The sequence below is a fragment of the Ceratotherium simum genome, chromosome 23 (assembly GCF_057802395.1).
Source record: "Ceratotherium simum simum isolate JZ-2026a chromosome 23, ASM5780239v1, whole genome shotgun sequence".
Taxonomy (NCBI): domain Eukaryota; kingdom Metazoa; phylum Chordata; class Mammalia; order Perissodactyla; family Rhinocerotidae; genus Ceratotherium; species Ceratotherium simum.
In genome coordinates this window covers 12887600-12902408 of record NC_141922.1, presented here as the reverse complement: position 1 = coordinate 12902408, position 14809 = coordinate 12887600, and the positions used below count along the sequence as shown (strand labels likewise).

Here is a 14809-nt window from a genome sequence, read left to right as displayed (position 1 = left end):
CTCAATGGAGCCCACATCCAGTAAATCACCAAATCTTACAGATTTAACATCATCCCTCCACTGTCAACATTCAAGTACTGATCACTATCAATTCTTTCCTGGACTTTAGCAACAGCCTCTTAACTTGCCTCTCTGTATTCAATCTTATTTTACCTTCAATCCATTCTCCAAAAGCTGTCAAAACAAATCTTCTGAAGGGACAAACCTGAGTATTCCACTCTCTCCCTGCTTAAAATCCTACAATGGTTTCTCTATAACTTTAAGTCCAAACTGACCTGAACTTGTTAACATGACTCATGTAGCCTGCCTCACAATCTACTGTCTACCTCTTTCCCATACCTCCTTTACATCTTACATTACAGCCACACAGAACCAGTATCCACTTCAAAAATGTACATGACCTCTCATGTCCAGGCTTTTGCCTTTCTCTCTTTCTACAACCATGCTTTCTCTCTTTTGCCTGACTGACTACAGTCCACTCTTCAGGTCTTAGTTTAGATGGCATTACAACATGGGCTTTTATCCTGACTCTAAAATAAGATTCGGTACCTGTGGAACACACAGCACTGAATTCACATTGTCTGTTTTTCTCTATCTTCCAAGCTACCGTAAGAAGGGACCACTAACATTTTATTCACTGTTACATAACCCTGCTTATGTGCTCAATAACTATTTGGGTGATTAATGGCAATCATATACCAAGTATTGTGCCAGGTGTCAAAGAAATAGATGATCAAAAACAAAAAAATTTTTAATGATCATTCAACTTAGAAATGCGTCACTTTAATGAAATTATATTCTATCTTCCCTATTATGTTGCACAAAAATTAGTATAAACATTTTGCAAGAATGTTGTGAGGCACACAGCAGAGACATTATTATTCCCATTTTATAATCTGAGAATCTTCACACTACCAGACAAGAGCAAATCAGGGCTTAAATGCAATATTTTTGTCCATACATACTAAAATTTTACAGTGAGTAGAATCTCTCAATCAATAAGAGCACAAATCAACAAACTACAAAAGTCCACTTCAAGACCTAGTAAATCTCAAATTTCATTTAAATTACTGCCTTCAATTCTCTATTACCCTCACTAAAAACAGAGAAATGGCATAAAGAATCCCCAAATAATAATATCTGGGAATATATTACAATTCTTTTCATAAAAAGTGTTTTCTGAAATTCTCTGACCTAATCAGTATTCAGTGTAATTTGGATTATCTGAGAACACGCCAATTTATGACTGGAAGTAGTAGTCTAGGCCAGCGAAAACGAAAAGCATGTGTATCAGTCTACATTTAATATATACCAGACATAATGCACCATCTAGAAGACATCTAGCAGAGATTACTTGCATGGCAGAAAATAACTGTGCAGGATTGAAAGCTTCACAGTGTTGCATAAAATAGCACCATTGAACATCATCTTTTAAAATAAATAAAATAGCTACAAAAATATCTTTGCATTAGGTCTTCTACTTAAATAAAATCACCCAATATCTCGGAAAATAGGCATTCTCACCCATGGTACCACTTTCAGGATGCAGGATGTGTCACAAGAAATGTGTATATTTACAGAACCAAAATTCTAAGAATGATTTCCTTGTTTACAAAGTTGTACAAATGTCACTCAGTTGCATTCCAAGACACTTGCATGAGTGAGACGGGGTAAAGCTACAGCTAGTGAGCAGGAAATTATAATCCTGCATATGCTCACGCAGAGAACAAGTGAACATTATCCATCTTGTGTGGCAGCTGAGAAAGTTTTGCGATTTGCTGTTTTAAGTATGCCTTCTAAATATGTAATATAAAATATAGGAGCTCAAATTAGTACTTTGAAATAGAACTTTAGTAAAGACTACAAGTCACAGAGGCCTGGGCTCAAATGACAGCCTTCCTCATCCTATTTGAGGGCACACTTGGACAAGTTACCTGAGCTCTCTGAGCCCTGCTTTCCTAACGTTAATTAGGAATTAATTAAGAACCCACACCTGGCAGGGTTGTCATACAACTAATCTAATGTATATAAAGAACTTAGCATATAGTAGGTGTTCAATATTACAGTATAATAATAAGAGCCAAGATCCAGCTCTATCACTTAGTAGCTATGTCTCTAGTTACTTAACCTCAGATTCCTAGTCTGTGAAATGGGAATACTAATACCTAACTACCTACCTAACAGGATTGTTGTAAAGATTAAGTGTCTTAGAACACTGCCTGGCAATAAACACTATGTTAAGTGTCGGTTACTATTAACATTATCATCATCATGACTGAAATATTAAGTAACCATTGTCATATTATTGGATTATACCTTTCATTTTTGCTAAACGAAAAAATATTCCTTGAAAAATTAACCTAATTTAGTGAACTGATCATAACATAGGATGACCTTATGCACCCAAAAAATTTTTATGCTTACTTTTAGAAACCTTAAATGCATAAGAAATTGTCTGAATTGACTATTGCTGATGAATGCTGACAAGACACATATATCAACTATCCATTCTAAGTGAACGAATCCATTCAATGAACTAAAACATAACACAAAATGACATGTCTATTGTACTTGCTCGCCAAAGATCTCAAAGCAGCTTAAATAATCAAATATATGAATCCTCAAAATATACAAGCTACTGGAGAAACCACAGCTGAGAGCAATCAACATCTTTTTCCAAAACTTTCACCCGATAATTACAAAATGATGTTACAGTTGAAAACTCTCTGACCTTGCCGTTCATTCAATTACTCACAACATTTATTGAGTATCTGCTGTGCACCAGGCAGGCACTGTGCTAAACTCTGGTGACAGAAAAGAAGAGACCAAAAATAACAGTGGGCATGCCACTAACAATAGAATTAAATATTCCCAAATATTATAATTTTGTTTTCCTTAAACAGTGAAAGAGAAAATTACAGGCTCTAACAGTTAATACTTAATGAGTTAAGTAATCTCATAAGTGACAGTCCAGTATTTTCCCCAAGGAAACAAGCAGTAAAATGAAATAAGCATCCCTCTATACTCCTCAATCAATCATTTACTAAATAAAGGTAAATGACCATTTGAAATATGCGTCAGATAATCTCAAGAGTGACACTACTTAACATATTTTTTCTCCCATTTTTGGGGAAAGTTTCAGAGAAATGAGTTTTAAGTTTGATTATGTTAAAAGTCATCTGTCATCTATCAGAAATAAACTACATTCACTTAGTTGTACTCAGCATCTAAAATTATATTTTTGCTGGGGCAACTAGAATCAATTTACTAATCATGCCTCCCTTTGATCAACCACTTTCTTAGGAGAGAAAAATCTAGCCTCTATCCAATTATCAAATAATCTAGAGTTCACAGTATATATTCTGTAACAGTTTACAAAGTAAGAGTTTCCTCTGAGGCAGCTACAGAACTGTTCAAGTTTTAAGGAATTTAAAAAACATTATCCAGCAAAATTGCTCTGCCAAAAAAATGCAATCTTGACTATGAGTTAAGAAATCTTACTGCTAGAGCGGTTATCCAAAACCTAAACAGGGACAATCAGCCAAGTGCCTTTTTAATATCCACTTCCCAGAAGAAGGACTGTTAGAAAATGCTACTAATACTGGTAACCATTTTACTGATGGGCAGGTAGGTGTACTTCAGGACTAAGAACTTTCCTTGGAGTTCATTATTACGGACTACGCATGTCACATGGAAAAAAAAAAGTGCTGTCATTTCATTTTATGAATGCCGATCAGGCAGTTTTAGTTAAATGCAACACTTTACAAACGGGCTATCAAATAAGCCCCAATTATCAAGCTGTTCTAGGCACAAAGCTTCTGTTTCTATTATTAAATACAATTAAAGAATTAAAAGGATCAGTGTATTTTTCTTGAGGTATATTAGCCTAGAATGATTTGCAATAAGTCCCCAAACACCCAACTGATTGAAATTCCTTTAGCTATATAAAACCCTCCTCTGGAATGTCAGTCTGCCAAATTGCCAGATTATAAGAACACAATTGACTGATATACATTTTTCACATAAAGATTAAGGAGTAAAAAGACGGCAAACAATAAATTTACACGAGGGGGGAAAAAAGTGTAAACAAATTCCAAAAATCTTTGTCTTATCCAGAACAGCACTTTCTGGTACTGCAAGAATTCAGGCATTTCATCAGTATTTGGCACACCAGGAGACACTCAATAACTGCTGTTGACAGATGAGACAAGAAAAAGTCTCAGAAACAAACAGTATTAACAGGTAATGTTGCAAATCAGTCCCGGAACACAGCGAGGAGGAATGCGGAGCAGGAGAGAGAGTAACAATCTTCTGCCAAATTTTACATTCAGAGGAAATTAATCCATCATAGAAATTAATCCATCATAGATACTCCTCCAGGAAAAAAAAAAAAGAGAGAAGATATGTGGTATGGCCCAGAATAGCCAGAGAAACACACACACACACACACACACACACACACACACACAGAGCAACTGCCACTTCCACTACAGTTTGACAGTCACAGATTTGGGTAATTATAGTAGAAATTCTGTGTTTGGGAAACAAACTAAGACCACACCCTAGGACAGAGAATCTGGACTTTAGATGCTGGGAATTAAGAGGTCAACGCAGCACATAAGTTGGAGGGCCTGGCCGCACAGGTGGAAGGGGGGGCAATAAAGACACCAACTTCAACGCGGGTCACCAGGAGGGCTGGGTGACCACGAGGGCCGGGTGCCCAGGCGTGGCGGAGTCCCAGGGAGAAGGGGGTGTGGATTTGCGGACCAACAAGAGGAGAGAGCGAGGGAGGAAAGGCGGCCGCGAGGAGGAAAGGGAGGTGTGCGCTGGGGTGGGGGGCGAACGTCGACGGGGGTGGGGAGTCAAAGGTCAGGGGCGGCGGTAGGACCGGGGGGCGGCGAGAGCGCGGAAGGGCGAGCGGCCGGGGGAGGCGGCAGAAAGGCAGGTCCGAATGAATGAGCGCCGGGGGCGGGGCCGCGGCCGCGCGGGCCGGGGGGCAGCCGCAGCCCCGGGGTGGGCGCCGGGCGGGCCCACCGCGCCGGGGGACGAGGGAGCCCCGCCGGCACGGGCCCCGCCGCGCCGCCAAAATGGGGTCGAGGAGCAGGCGGGCGAGGGGTGCGAGGGAAGCGGGGAAAAGGGTAAAAAGACACCACTCACTCTCCGCTCGAGCCTCCAGCCTCTCGCAACCCGCTCCTCCGCCCTCCTCGAGCCGCGCCGGCGGCTCCTCAGCGGCGCTAGGGGGAGCCCCGGGCCCGGAGCGGGGCAGCGGCGGCGGCCGGACCAGGAGCCCGTCCGCACCTGCCCCTGTGGCGGAGCCCCGACGAGGCAAGCGGTGGCGGCGGCGGCAGCTCCGAGCGGGGAGGGCAAGTGACCCGGATGTACAGGGTAACGGCGAGGAGGGGGAAGGGGGAATGCCAGGAAGTGAGGGCGCCGCGGACCTGTCCGGCCGTGCGCATGCGCCGCGCGCCCGCCCCTCAAGGTAAACCCTCGGCCTTCCTTCCCCGCCCCCTCCCCCGCCCCTCTCCAAGGGGGCGGAGCGAGGCCGGAGACAGGTGGTCCCGCGGGCGCCGGGAGGAGAGGAAGGGGGCGCGGCCACGTCCTCCGCTCCCCCGCCCTCCTTAAAGGGGCAGCACCTTCGCGCAGAGACGGCACCTGGGTGGGTCGGGGTCTTGCAGCCTTCTCATTTTACAGATAGAAAACAGGTTCAGGGGGGCGGTGACCTGCCTCAGGTCAGCGAGCTCGGAAATGGCAGGAACGCGAACTCGGGACTCGGGGACCAGGCTGAAACCAGCATAGCTGCCACATCCCCCCACCCCTACGCCTCGAATGGCAGGGCTGGTGGGCACGCCTTTCGCCCTCCGCCAGGTACGGAGCCTCACTCACACTCCCGGACCTGGCAGATGCGCTTGGCAGGCTCCCCAGAGCCGAGAGGTGCACCGTTATCGCCTGCGATGGTATCGCGGAGACGCCCTTGGGAGGTGTTAAATGATCAGTCTGAGAACAGAAATCAGGCGCCACTTGAGACTCGTGCCACGCAGAGCTCTTTCAGATAAATGAGACTTTGTTCTAGGGTCTGCTCTGGGCAAAAATGGCTGGTGGGCAGAGAACTGGGATGTGGCCGAGCGAGCGCGCAGCATCTTCATTTCCCTAATTCCCCTTTCACTCTTCCAACATAAATACTCCCTCTTTACATACAAAAACAGAACATCCCATCTAGCTAGTTCATCCTAATCCTGTTACGAAACTCTCCGATTTTTTCATTACCACCAAAGTATAAATGGTTACAGTGTACCTCTCACAGGGGTATTTTCAGTTTGCTGAGCAGATCATTACCATGGAGGTAAATGGTCCTGAACATTTTGGGGTCAAGAAGCCTACTGAAAATCCCATGAAGTATGGGCCTTTCTCTCCAGAAAAAACACACATATGCACACAAATTTGCATACAATTTCAGGGGATTTATGGACCCAGGGAGGTTATCTGTGAAACAGTGATTATGAACCCTTGTTCTAGTCAAATGGGTAAAATCCCAGGAACTAGCTAGGCCTTATCAGATGTGGCCAAGAAATCACTCCTTGCCCCAAATACGGAAGGGGAGCCCTTACCCTATTTAGACTTTTGGCTTCCTCTTGAGTTACATGGAGACCAAATGGTTTCCGCCATATTACATAGAAATGTGTTAAGAGAGTCATGGAGAGGTTAGGTGGCTTTTTCAAGGCACACACTAAGGGCAAGAGTCCTAGGCCTCAGATTTTTACCCTAATTATCACACTATAGGATGATTTGGGGTTTCTATATTGTCTCTATTATAATCTTCATCAATTTCAATTAAACTGAGGGAGCCGATATTTTGCAAACATTGATGCTGATAGAACAGTCTTCACAATCCAAGACTTTGGTCCATTTGTCTGACACACTGACAGCCACTCTTAACCCTGATCCATATAAACCCACTGTCCTCAATTTGAACCAGAGGAAGAGTTCATATACCTGCCCAGTCCCTTAGATATGAGCTCTGAGTAACCACACACCTCTAACCCAATCTCTCACCAAAGCAGAAATCTCTACCATAGTATCCTCAACACATGAGCATCCAATTTAGCTTGAATATCTCCAATTATGGGGAGCTCATTATTGTAACTGTCGGCCTCCTCTAATTGTGTGGAACCTCTTCTTTTACACTGAGCAGAAATCTGATACTCAACAATTTTCATCCATTGGTCCTAATTTTATCTCTGGGGAGCAACACAGACATGATGCTCACCTGGGGGAGCTTACAGCCCAGCAAAGAAAACAGCCCATTCATGAGTGATAAGCATAAAACAGGATGAGTCCTGTGAGGAGGGGGGAATACCTCTGTCAGAGACACCTTTCTCCTCATCAGCCCTAGACCTATTCCTGACCTGTGCAGGAACTCACCAGTAAACTCAAGCACGACCCCACGTGGGATGCCCTGAAAGAGAGAACAGCAAACAATACCCTAAGAGAAGTGCTGAATTTGTTCTTCCCTGATCCTTTCTCCATCATTCTGCACGAATGGAATCACATTTCAGCTGAGGTCAAAGCTTTCAAAGTTTTATGTTGAAAAAACAAGCAGAAGGATACAAAAAGAGATGTTTACATAAAAGCAGTAGGCTCTCGATGATTCTATCACTGTGGCTTGCTAGCATTTTTTGAGTCCTTACTATGTGCCACCTGCCTTCCATTTCCTCTTTGCTTTTTATAACCACTCCATATGCTACTATTATCATGTCCACTTTATAAATGAGGAAACCGAGGCTCGGTATGCGAGAGATCCAGGATTCAAACCTAATCTGTCAACTCCACAGTTTGTCTCCATTTACACTAACTTGACTCTGTCTACTTTTATAAATTTCAGAAGATCCTGTTACTTTCTTTAAATGTTGTTTTCCTTGAAATTTTTATTTTTTAGTAAATCAATTTTAAAACATTATCAAGAATAAATTGTTTCACTCAAGCATTGATTCATTCACTCAACACATATTTTTGCCCCCCTACTAAGTCCTAGGCACCCCTGCTGGGGATCTAGGGTGGAGGACAGTAAGACATGTGGTCCCTACCCTGGAGGAGCTCAGAATTCAGTGACAGGAAGAGCTGGAACCTCACAATTACAACACAGCATGATTCATTGTAATTTAGGAGGGTGGAGGAACCAAGTGTCCCCGGGACTGGACGGCTGGTTGTGAAGGCTTCAGAGAGGATGAGCCTTTCTTGAAGAGATGGGGGAAGGGCCAAGAAGAAAAGGAACATGGGCAGAATAAGAGGAGTTCATGACATGCTGGGGTAAGACTGGGGTGGTGAGATTGTAAAGGACTATGCACCATGCTAAGGAGGTTGAACTTGCCTCCTGAAGGCAACGAGCAAACAGAAGCTTCTAAGCCAGGGACAGACATAATCAGATGTGTTTTATATCAAGATCACCCTGACCACAGTCTCCAATGTGGACAACGGTGGGAGAGACAATGGAGGCCAGCAGACCAGTGAAGAGGCTGTTGGGTTCCAGGTCAGAGATAATGAGAGCCTGGGTTAGGAAATGCAAAGGAGAGGAAGAATGGGCACCAGAATTAAGACACTTACAGATCTAGAATCTACAGGAGTTTGTGACTAGTTGAATCTGGAGGAAGGAGGAGCAGGAGCTGTGGGACATGACCCTGAGGTTCCTAGCCCAGCAGACTAATTGGATGGTGACACCATCTGATCCCAAGACCTTTACACAGTTTTCATTCCAGTTCTCTTCTAACCTTTATCCATGAAAATGCAGACTGCTTTCATTGCTATCTTCAGATATGTGTAACTATTTCCCAACACTTTCATATTTCTACAGTCACATTTATCATTTTAATGGCTGCAGAATATTTCATCATGTTGAAATAGCTCAGTTTCCTTCAGTTGCTAAAGGTCCACACCCTGCATGCCCGGTTTGCCCTAAACTCATTCGGCTCTGGGCATTTTGCAAGGGATGAGTTGAGCGAGGAAAGAGAGCCTTTAGGTGAAGGGTATTGGAAAAGTGTGGCCTCAAGGGCCAGCGAGGCTGCAACTCTCTAGGGAGAGGCTTGGGCACCCGTATTGCATGTCGAAACTGCAGAGCTGTGAAAAAGCACCTATCATCCATGAGAATCCTGATGTCTAATTCCATACAGAAGCTGGTTCTCCAGTCTTAACCCCCATAATCCATCCATTCATTCATTCATTCATTCATTCAGTAATGCATTCTTATGAAGCAGAATGGAAACGGCCTCAAAGCCCTAGATTTAGCTTGGCCAGGGTGTGAAACCTGTTCTACAACTTACACAAGTTATTCAGCCTCTCAGAGCCTCAGTTTCCCCACAAATTTATTGTAAGGATTAACTTAGATAAAATTTGTAAAACATTTGGGACAGAACTAGGCATAGATTTAAGTTTAATAATTATTTTCAGTCTTAGTTCCCTCCCCCTTATGCTTTCTGACTCTCACCATTGTACCTTGAGTTTCTGAGCAAACCCACAGACAGATGTGCTGGAGGCACTCAATCTCTCTAACCTTCCATTTCCTGTCTGTGGAATGGGCATAAGGACCTACTTCACAGGAATGTTGGGAAGCTCTTATAGATACTGTACAGGAAAAAACGTTCAAAACCCCAAAGCACTGTGCCATGATTGACTATTACTGCTGTTACAGACATCGTTGTTTTCTTGGTTTCTCCCCATTAAAAAAGAATTATGAGCTCAGCATAAATTCCCTGGATTGTAATTAGTGGGTCCAAAGATCTGAACACTGTTTTGGTTCTTGATTTGAATTGCCCAATTGCCCTTGGAGAGGGCTCTGTGAGTAGCTGCTGCCCTCGTTAACTCAAATAACACCATTCAACATGTTTAAGCACCTAGCATATAGTTTTTGCTGCCTCTGTGAACAGTTTTAGTCCTCAGTCTAACATTCAGGGACTTCTAGCAACTGCTTCCCTCCTCCTCTTTGAAGAATGAATGAATACAGGCGCTGAATCCTTGAAAAAAGAGGCACCTTCCAAATATTTCCGCCACAGCCAGGGTTTCAAGGCTAAGGACTAAGACTCCAGTGTCTTAGGGAGTTATGGGTGAGCATCTAATTGGGGTAGTTGAGGGAAGGCAGAAGAGAGGGGAAGAAGCCTGAGAATCCCTGGGCAGGGCTCGAAGCTCACCCAGCATCCAAAGACGGCATCAGAGCTGCTATTCCAAAAGAACCAAAGTAAAAAGCCAACAGCTCAAACCCAACACGCTCCTGTTATTTAGCAAAACACTAACCAATCTCTCAGGAGCCACAAAGTTATCCTGATGGCCGTATTTCCCGAGTTACAAAGTCTATCGATGAGCCTCCATCACATTTCCAAATGTAACACATTCCTCACGAGCGGGCGGCTCCAGGTCTAGTTTCCCCAGCCCTCTGAGGGACCTGCAGGGAGGCAGTGGGCTCTCACAGCCTTGCATTTGCTGTCCTTCCCTGTGCCTCGAATACTCTTTCCGGCCTCTTCTCGTGGCTGTTCCTCGGGCTCCAGGTTCAAGGGTCACCTCATCAAAGGGGTCCTCCCCATCACCGTTCCTAAAGTCGAACCCCAGCCTCCCTTCGGTCATTCCCTAGTATGTCGCTGCCTTTTCCTTCTCAGTACTTATCACAACCTGTAATTATTTTTATTTTGTAGCTTAAAAATGTTTTAACTAAAAAAGCCTCTCACTAAAACGTCACCTCTGTGAAGGCAGAGGCCAGGGCTATCCTGCCCACTTCAACACCTATCACTGTGCCCACCCGGCCCCTAGGAGACCCTCAGTAAATATGTGGAAGGATCGGGTAAAAAAGGGATGTTCCTGGCCCTCTGTACCTTTTTTTCACCCTGATTATGTGAATAATACATGTTGATTACAGAAAAAATTTGAAAATACAGATAAGCAAAAGGAAGAAAATATAAACTCATGATCCAACCTCCCACACCATGTGGATACCCTTCCAAATGGTTTTCTATGTCTATATCTATAAAAAGATAATGCATATATTTCTATAAAAATGGTTCATATACCGAATTGTAATCTGCTGTTTCATCTCATGATCTATGTTGATCATCTTTCCTTAATAAAGGTACTTCAGCTACCTCGTGGTTAGAGGCTATATAATACTCCGCCACATAGCTATGCCATAAAGCATTTAACAAATCTCCTATTGTTAAGCTAAAGTCAATGTCAATAAAGGTAAACTGTTTTAATACACTTCCCTCTTGACAAGCATCCCATTTTTTTTCTCTCTGTTTGTATTGCTCTCGAGCTGTATTTCTACAGAACTGTACTCCCCACCGCCCATTCACCACCTGGAGTTATTAAGAGTCTCCATCGACTAGAGAAGCAAAATCGTTTGCAGCCGGAAAAGCGAAGTATGATGAAGCCAGGACGGTGCCTAGGAGTTCAATCTGGGAATCTGCTGCTGATACAGGCGACAGAAATAAAAAAGCGTGTTTTCTTGCCAAGATTTTAATGGTAAAAAGAGGAAAAGAAAGACTTTCTGCAAGCCTTCACTTCTCCCTCTCAAGCCCCGCCAGGAGGCAAAGTGTTTCCCAAGAGGGAAAGGCTGGTCCCTGGGGTTTACGGACGCTGTAAGCAGTTTGCAGCCCAAAGCCCACTGCCCCATTTAGCGACGAGCTGGCTGCAGAAAAACCCAGGAGGGCCCACTCAGGATGAGCTGCCCTGTTTCCACAAACAGTCTTTAGGCCATCGTGTGGTTCAGCAGCCACTTGGCATTTTCAGCTCTGACAGTCACACCCCTCCAGTCACACCCCTTTCTGTCTGGTGAAGCAGACAGAAAGAGGAGACTCCACTCCAGCAGGACCGCTCCGTGTTGAAGGGCACTGGCTGCTTGTGCCCACCTGCCCACCCCCACTGTGGCTGGGCCACCTTATCAAGATACACAGGCACAGGAGGGGGTCACCTGAAGGAGAGGACAAGATATCATAAAATCAGAGATGGCACGGGAGGAATGGAAGGGAGAGGAATGGCTGGGTAGGCCCTCCATTCCCGGGCCTCGCCCCACTGTGACCTGGAAACCCAAGAAAGGGTAATTTCTGCTTTTCCACCCACCTTACAGGGTCAGAGTCTGAGGAACACCTTATCTGCAAAGAATGAGAATCCCTAATTGTGCCAAGGTCATTTATTTACTGATGCCATTTTTAAAAGATTTTTTGTGTGTTTTACAGAAACATCATGGTTAGAGGAAAGAGAAAGGGGTTTGTTCTGAAATATAATAATAACAGAAGGAACTACTACCACCAACACCTCTGATCCATGGCTTAGTTTCTGCTGGTTTTGAACAAAACAATTTCTACCCATTTTATAACTCGATCCTTATAATGACATCGTGAGAGAGATTTTATTACTCTGTTTTCAGGTGAGAAAATTGAGGTAGAAAGAATTTAAGTACTTTGCTGGAGGTCACAAAGCTACTAAGAGATGAGCCAGGATTCAATCCCAGGTCGTAGCAGCTGTTTCCTTTGCATAAGTCACTCTATCTGCCTTGCCTCCCACCTCTTCTCTCCTCTCTTCTCTCTACAAACATTAATTAAATCACCCAATGTCCAAGCTCCACCTAAAATACTAGACTAGTCATCTGTAAAACAGGCACAATGACAACAAACAAACACATAGAGACAGATTGGATTGGTGGTTACCAGAGGGGAAGGCAGGAGGGAGGAGGGCGAAAGGGATGATGAGGCACCTGTGTGTGGTGATGGATTGTAATTAGTATTTGGGTGGTGAACATGATGTAATCTATACAGAAATCGAAATATAATGATGTACACATGAAATTTATATAATGTTATAAACCAATGTTAATGCAATAAAAAAATTTTTTAAAAAGCTAATGCAAAAAAAATAAAAATAAAATAAAATAGGTACAATAACCACCGAATTCACTGTTTTTGTGAGGATTAACAGGAAAGATGGAACATATGAAATTGCTAATATGTGGTCACTTTTTACCCAAAAAACAGCAGTTACATATAGTTTACCCTAATATGTAAATGTTCTTAGTAACTTTTAGTTGTTAAATAAATATTGATATTTTGGTTTTTGAAATTTGCTGTTTTAGTATTCAAACTCGGAAGGCTGTATGTGGTAGCTGAGAGCTCAGTCTTTGGACTCAGACAGACCTGAGTTTGAATCCCTTCACTTTCTTATCTGTGAAAAATAGGGGCCAGCCGCGATGGCCTAGTGGTTAAAGTTTGGCGCCCTCCGCTTCGACAGCCTGGGTTCGGTTCCCCGGGCACAGAACCACACCACCCGTCTGTCAGTGCCATGATGTGGTGTCAGCTCACATAAAAAAAAAAAGGAGGAAGACTGGCAATGGATGTTAGCTCAGGGTGAATCTTCCCCAGCAAAAAAATTAAAAATAGGACAGTAATGGTACTCATTGTCAGAATTAAATTATTTCATGTAAAGCACTTTGCACAGTTCCTGGCAAATTTAAGTGCTCAATAAATATTAGCTTTTTCTATCATTCATTATTATTGTTATTATTAACTTGCTACCTTCATTAAGATAGCATTTGTATAAAGCTGCCCATTGTAGCATTCTTTATAACAAAAACCAGAAACAAATTAAATTTCCCACAATAGGGAAACAGCATAGTAGGGTTCTGAAAGAACTGTCTTTAGAATTAACGAAAATCAATTTAATTAAAATTTAAAAGTGCCTGCTTGGCCACTTAGGGGCTGTATGATTTGAAGCAAGTCATTTCTTTTCTCTAGACTTGTTAACTCACCTCAAAAATGAAACGTTTGCTCTCAGTGACTCATAAGTCCGGTCCAGATTTAACATTTATAGTCCTAAGGTCCTCAATAAATTATAATCCATCGACATTAAGGTAATATACAACCACTGAGTACACAGAAAGATCGTAGCAACATGAGAAAATATATTATAAATTAATACTCCCCACCTTCTTTAACTCTACTGTTGGTTCCATAATAGTGATCACCTCCTTACAGAATGTGTATTGTGTGTATTGTCTCTCTCCATGAACTAGGCGGGAGCTCCAGGACAGCAGGGATCTGTCTGGGTTGTTCACTAATGCATCTATCCCCAGCCCCTAGAATGATGCCTGGCACACAGTAGGAGCTCAGTTAACATTTGTTGATTGAAAAATTGTGAACATGAAGTTAAAAGAGCAAAGTACAAAAGTGTATATATAACAGAATGCTGTTAACATAAAACGTGTACCCCGATGGGAAAATGGTAGACAGAATCCGAGAAGTTCAAACTCAATGATAAGAGAATGACAGTAGAGATGGAATAATTTTTTTATTCTCCTTCAATGTTTTGAACAATTTTGTTTGTTCAAAAAGAAGGCATGCAAACAGGTAAGTGTGCAGACAGGAGAAAATGACAGAGGCCTGGAAGAAGTGGCCAGGCAAGGTGGGAGTGAACCTAAAGGGGAGCATCGGAAGGACAGGAGGTGCCGAAGCGAACAGAAGGCTCTTGGCAGGTAGTTACTCTATGAATGGAAACAGAATCACAAGGCAGAAAGAAAACTAGGTAATACGATGCAGAAAAGGAAAGCCAATTTACCTTGAACTTTTAATCACCAGCTAATATCTATTAAACTACTCCCAAGTTGACAGAATTTCCCCATTAATTGCCTCAATCAACGGGAGCTTTGGTGAATTTGAGCACAAAGGGGCACCGAGGGTGTTACCTGTTGTTCTCACCAGTCTGAGCCTTCTCTGGATCTGCTGCTGTAGATGCAAGAAGGATGAGTCCCACACGCTGAGGTTAACTGGTGAGCCGTAGGCCTTTT

The 14809-nt window shown here is 43.2% G+C and overlaps 1 protein-coding gene across 7 annotated transcripts in view; it reads right to left on the bottom strand.

The window, feature by feature from the left end:
* The window catches only part of CYRIB (CYFIP related Rac1 interactor B), a 144543-nt gene that overhangs the window by 79655 nt on the left and 50079 nt on the right, over positions 1–14809 (bottom strand). The window contains exon 1 of one of the 7 annotated variants that reach the window (XM_087447456.1): positions 5158–5283. The exons of 5 other annotated variants lie outside the window; for them this stretch is intronic. The gene's annotated coding sequence lies outside the window, so the exon portion shown is untranslated. Of the gene's footprint in view, positions 1–5157; positions 5284–14809 lie in introns of those variants that run through there. One more of the 7 variants, XM_004431067.2, reaches the window with a different exon arrangement.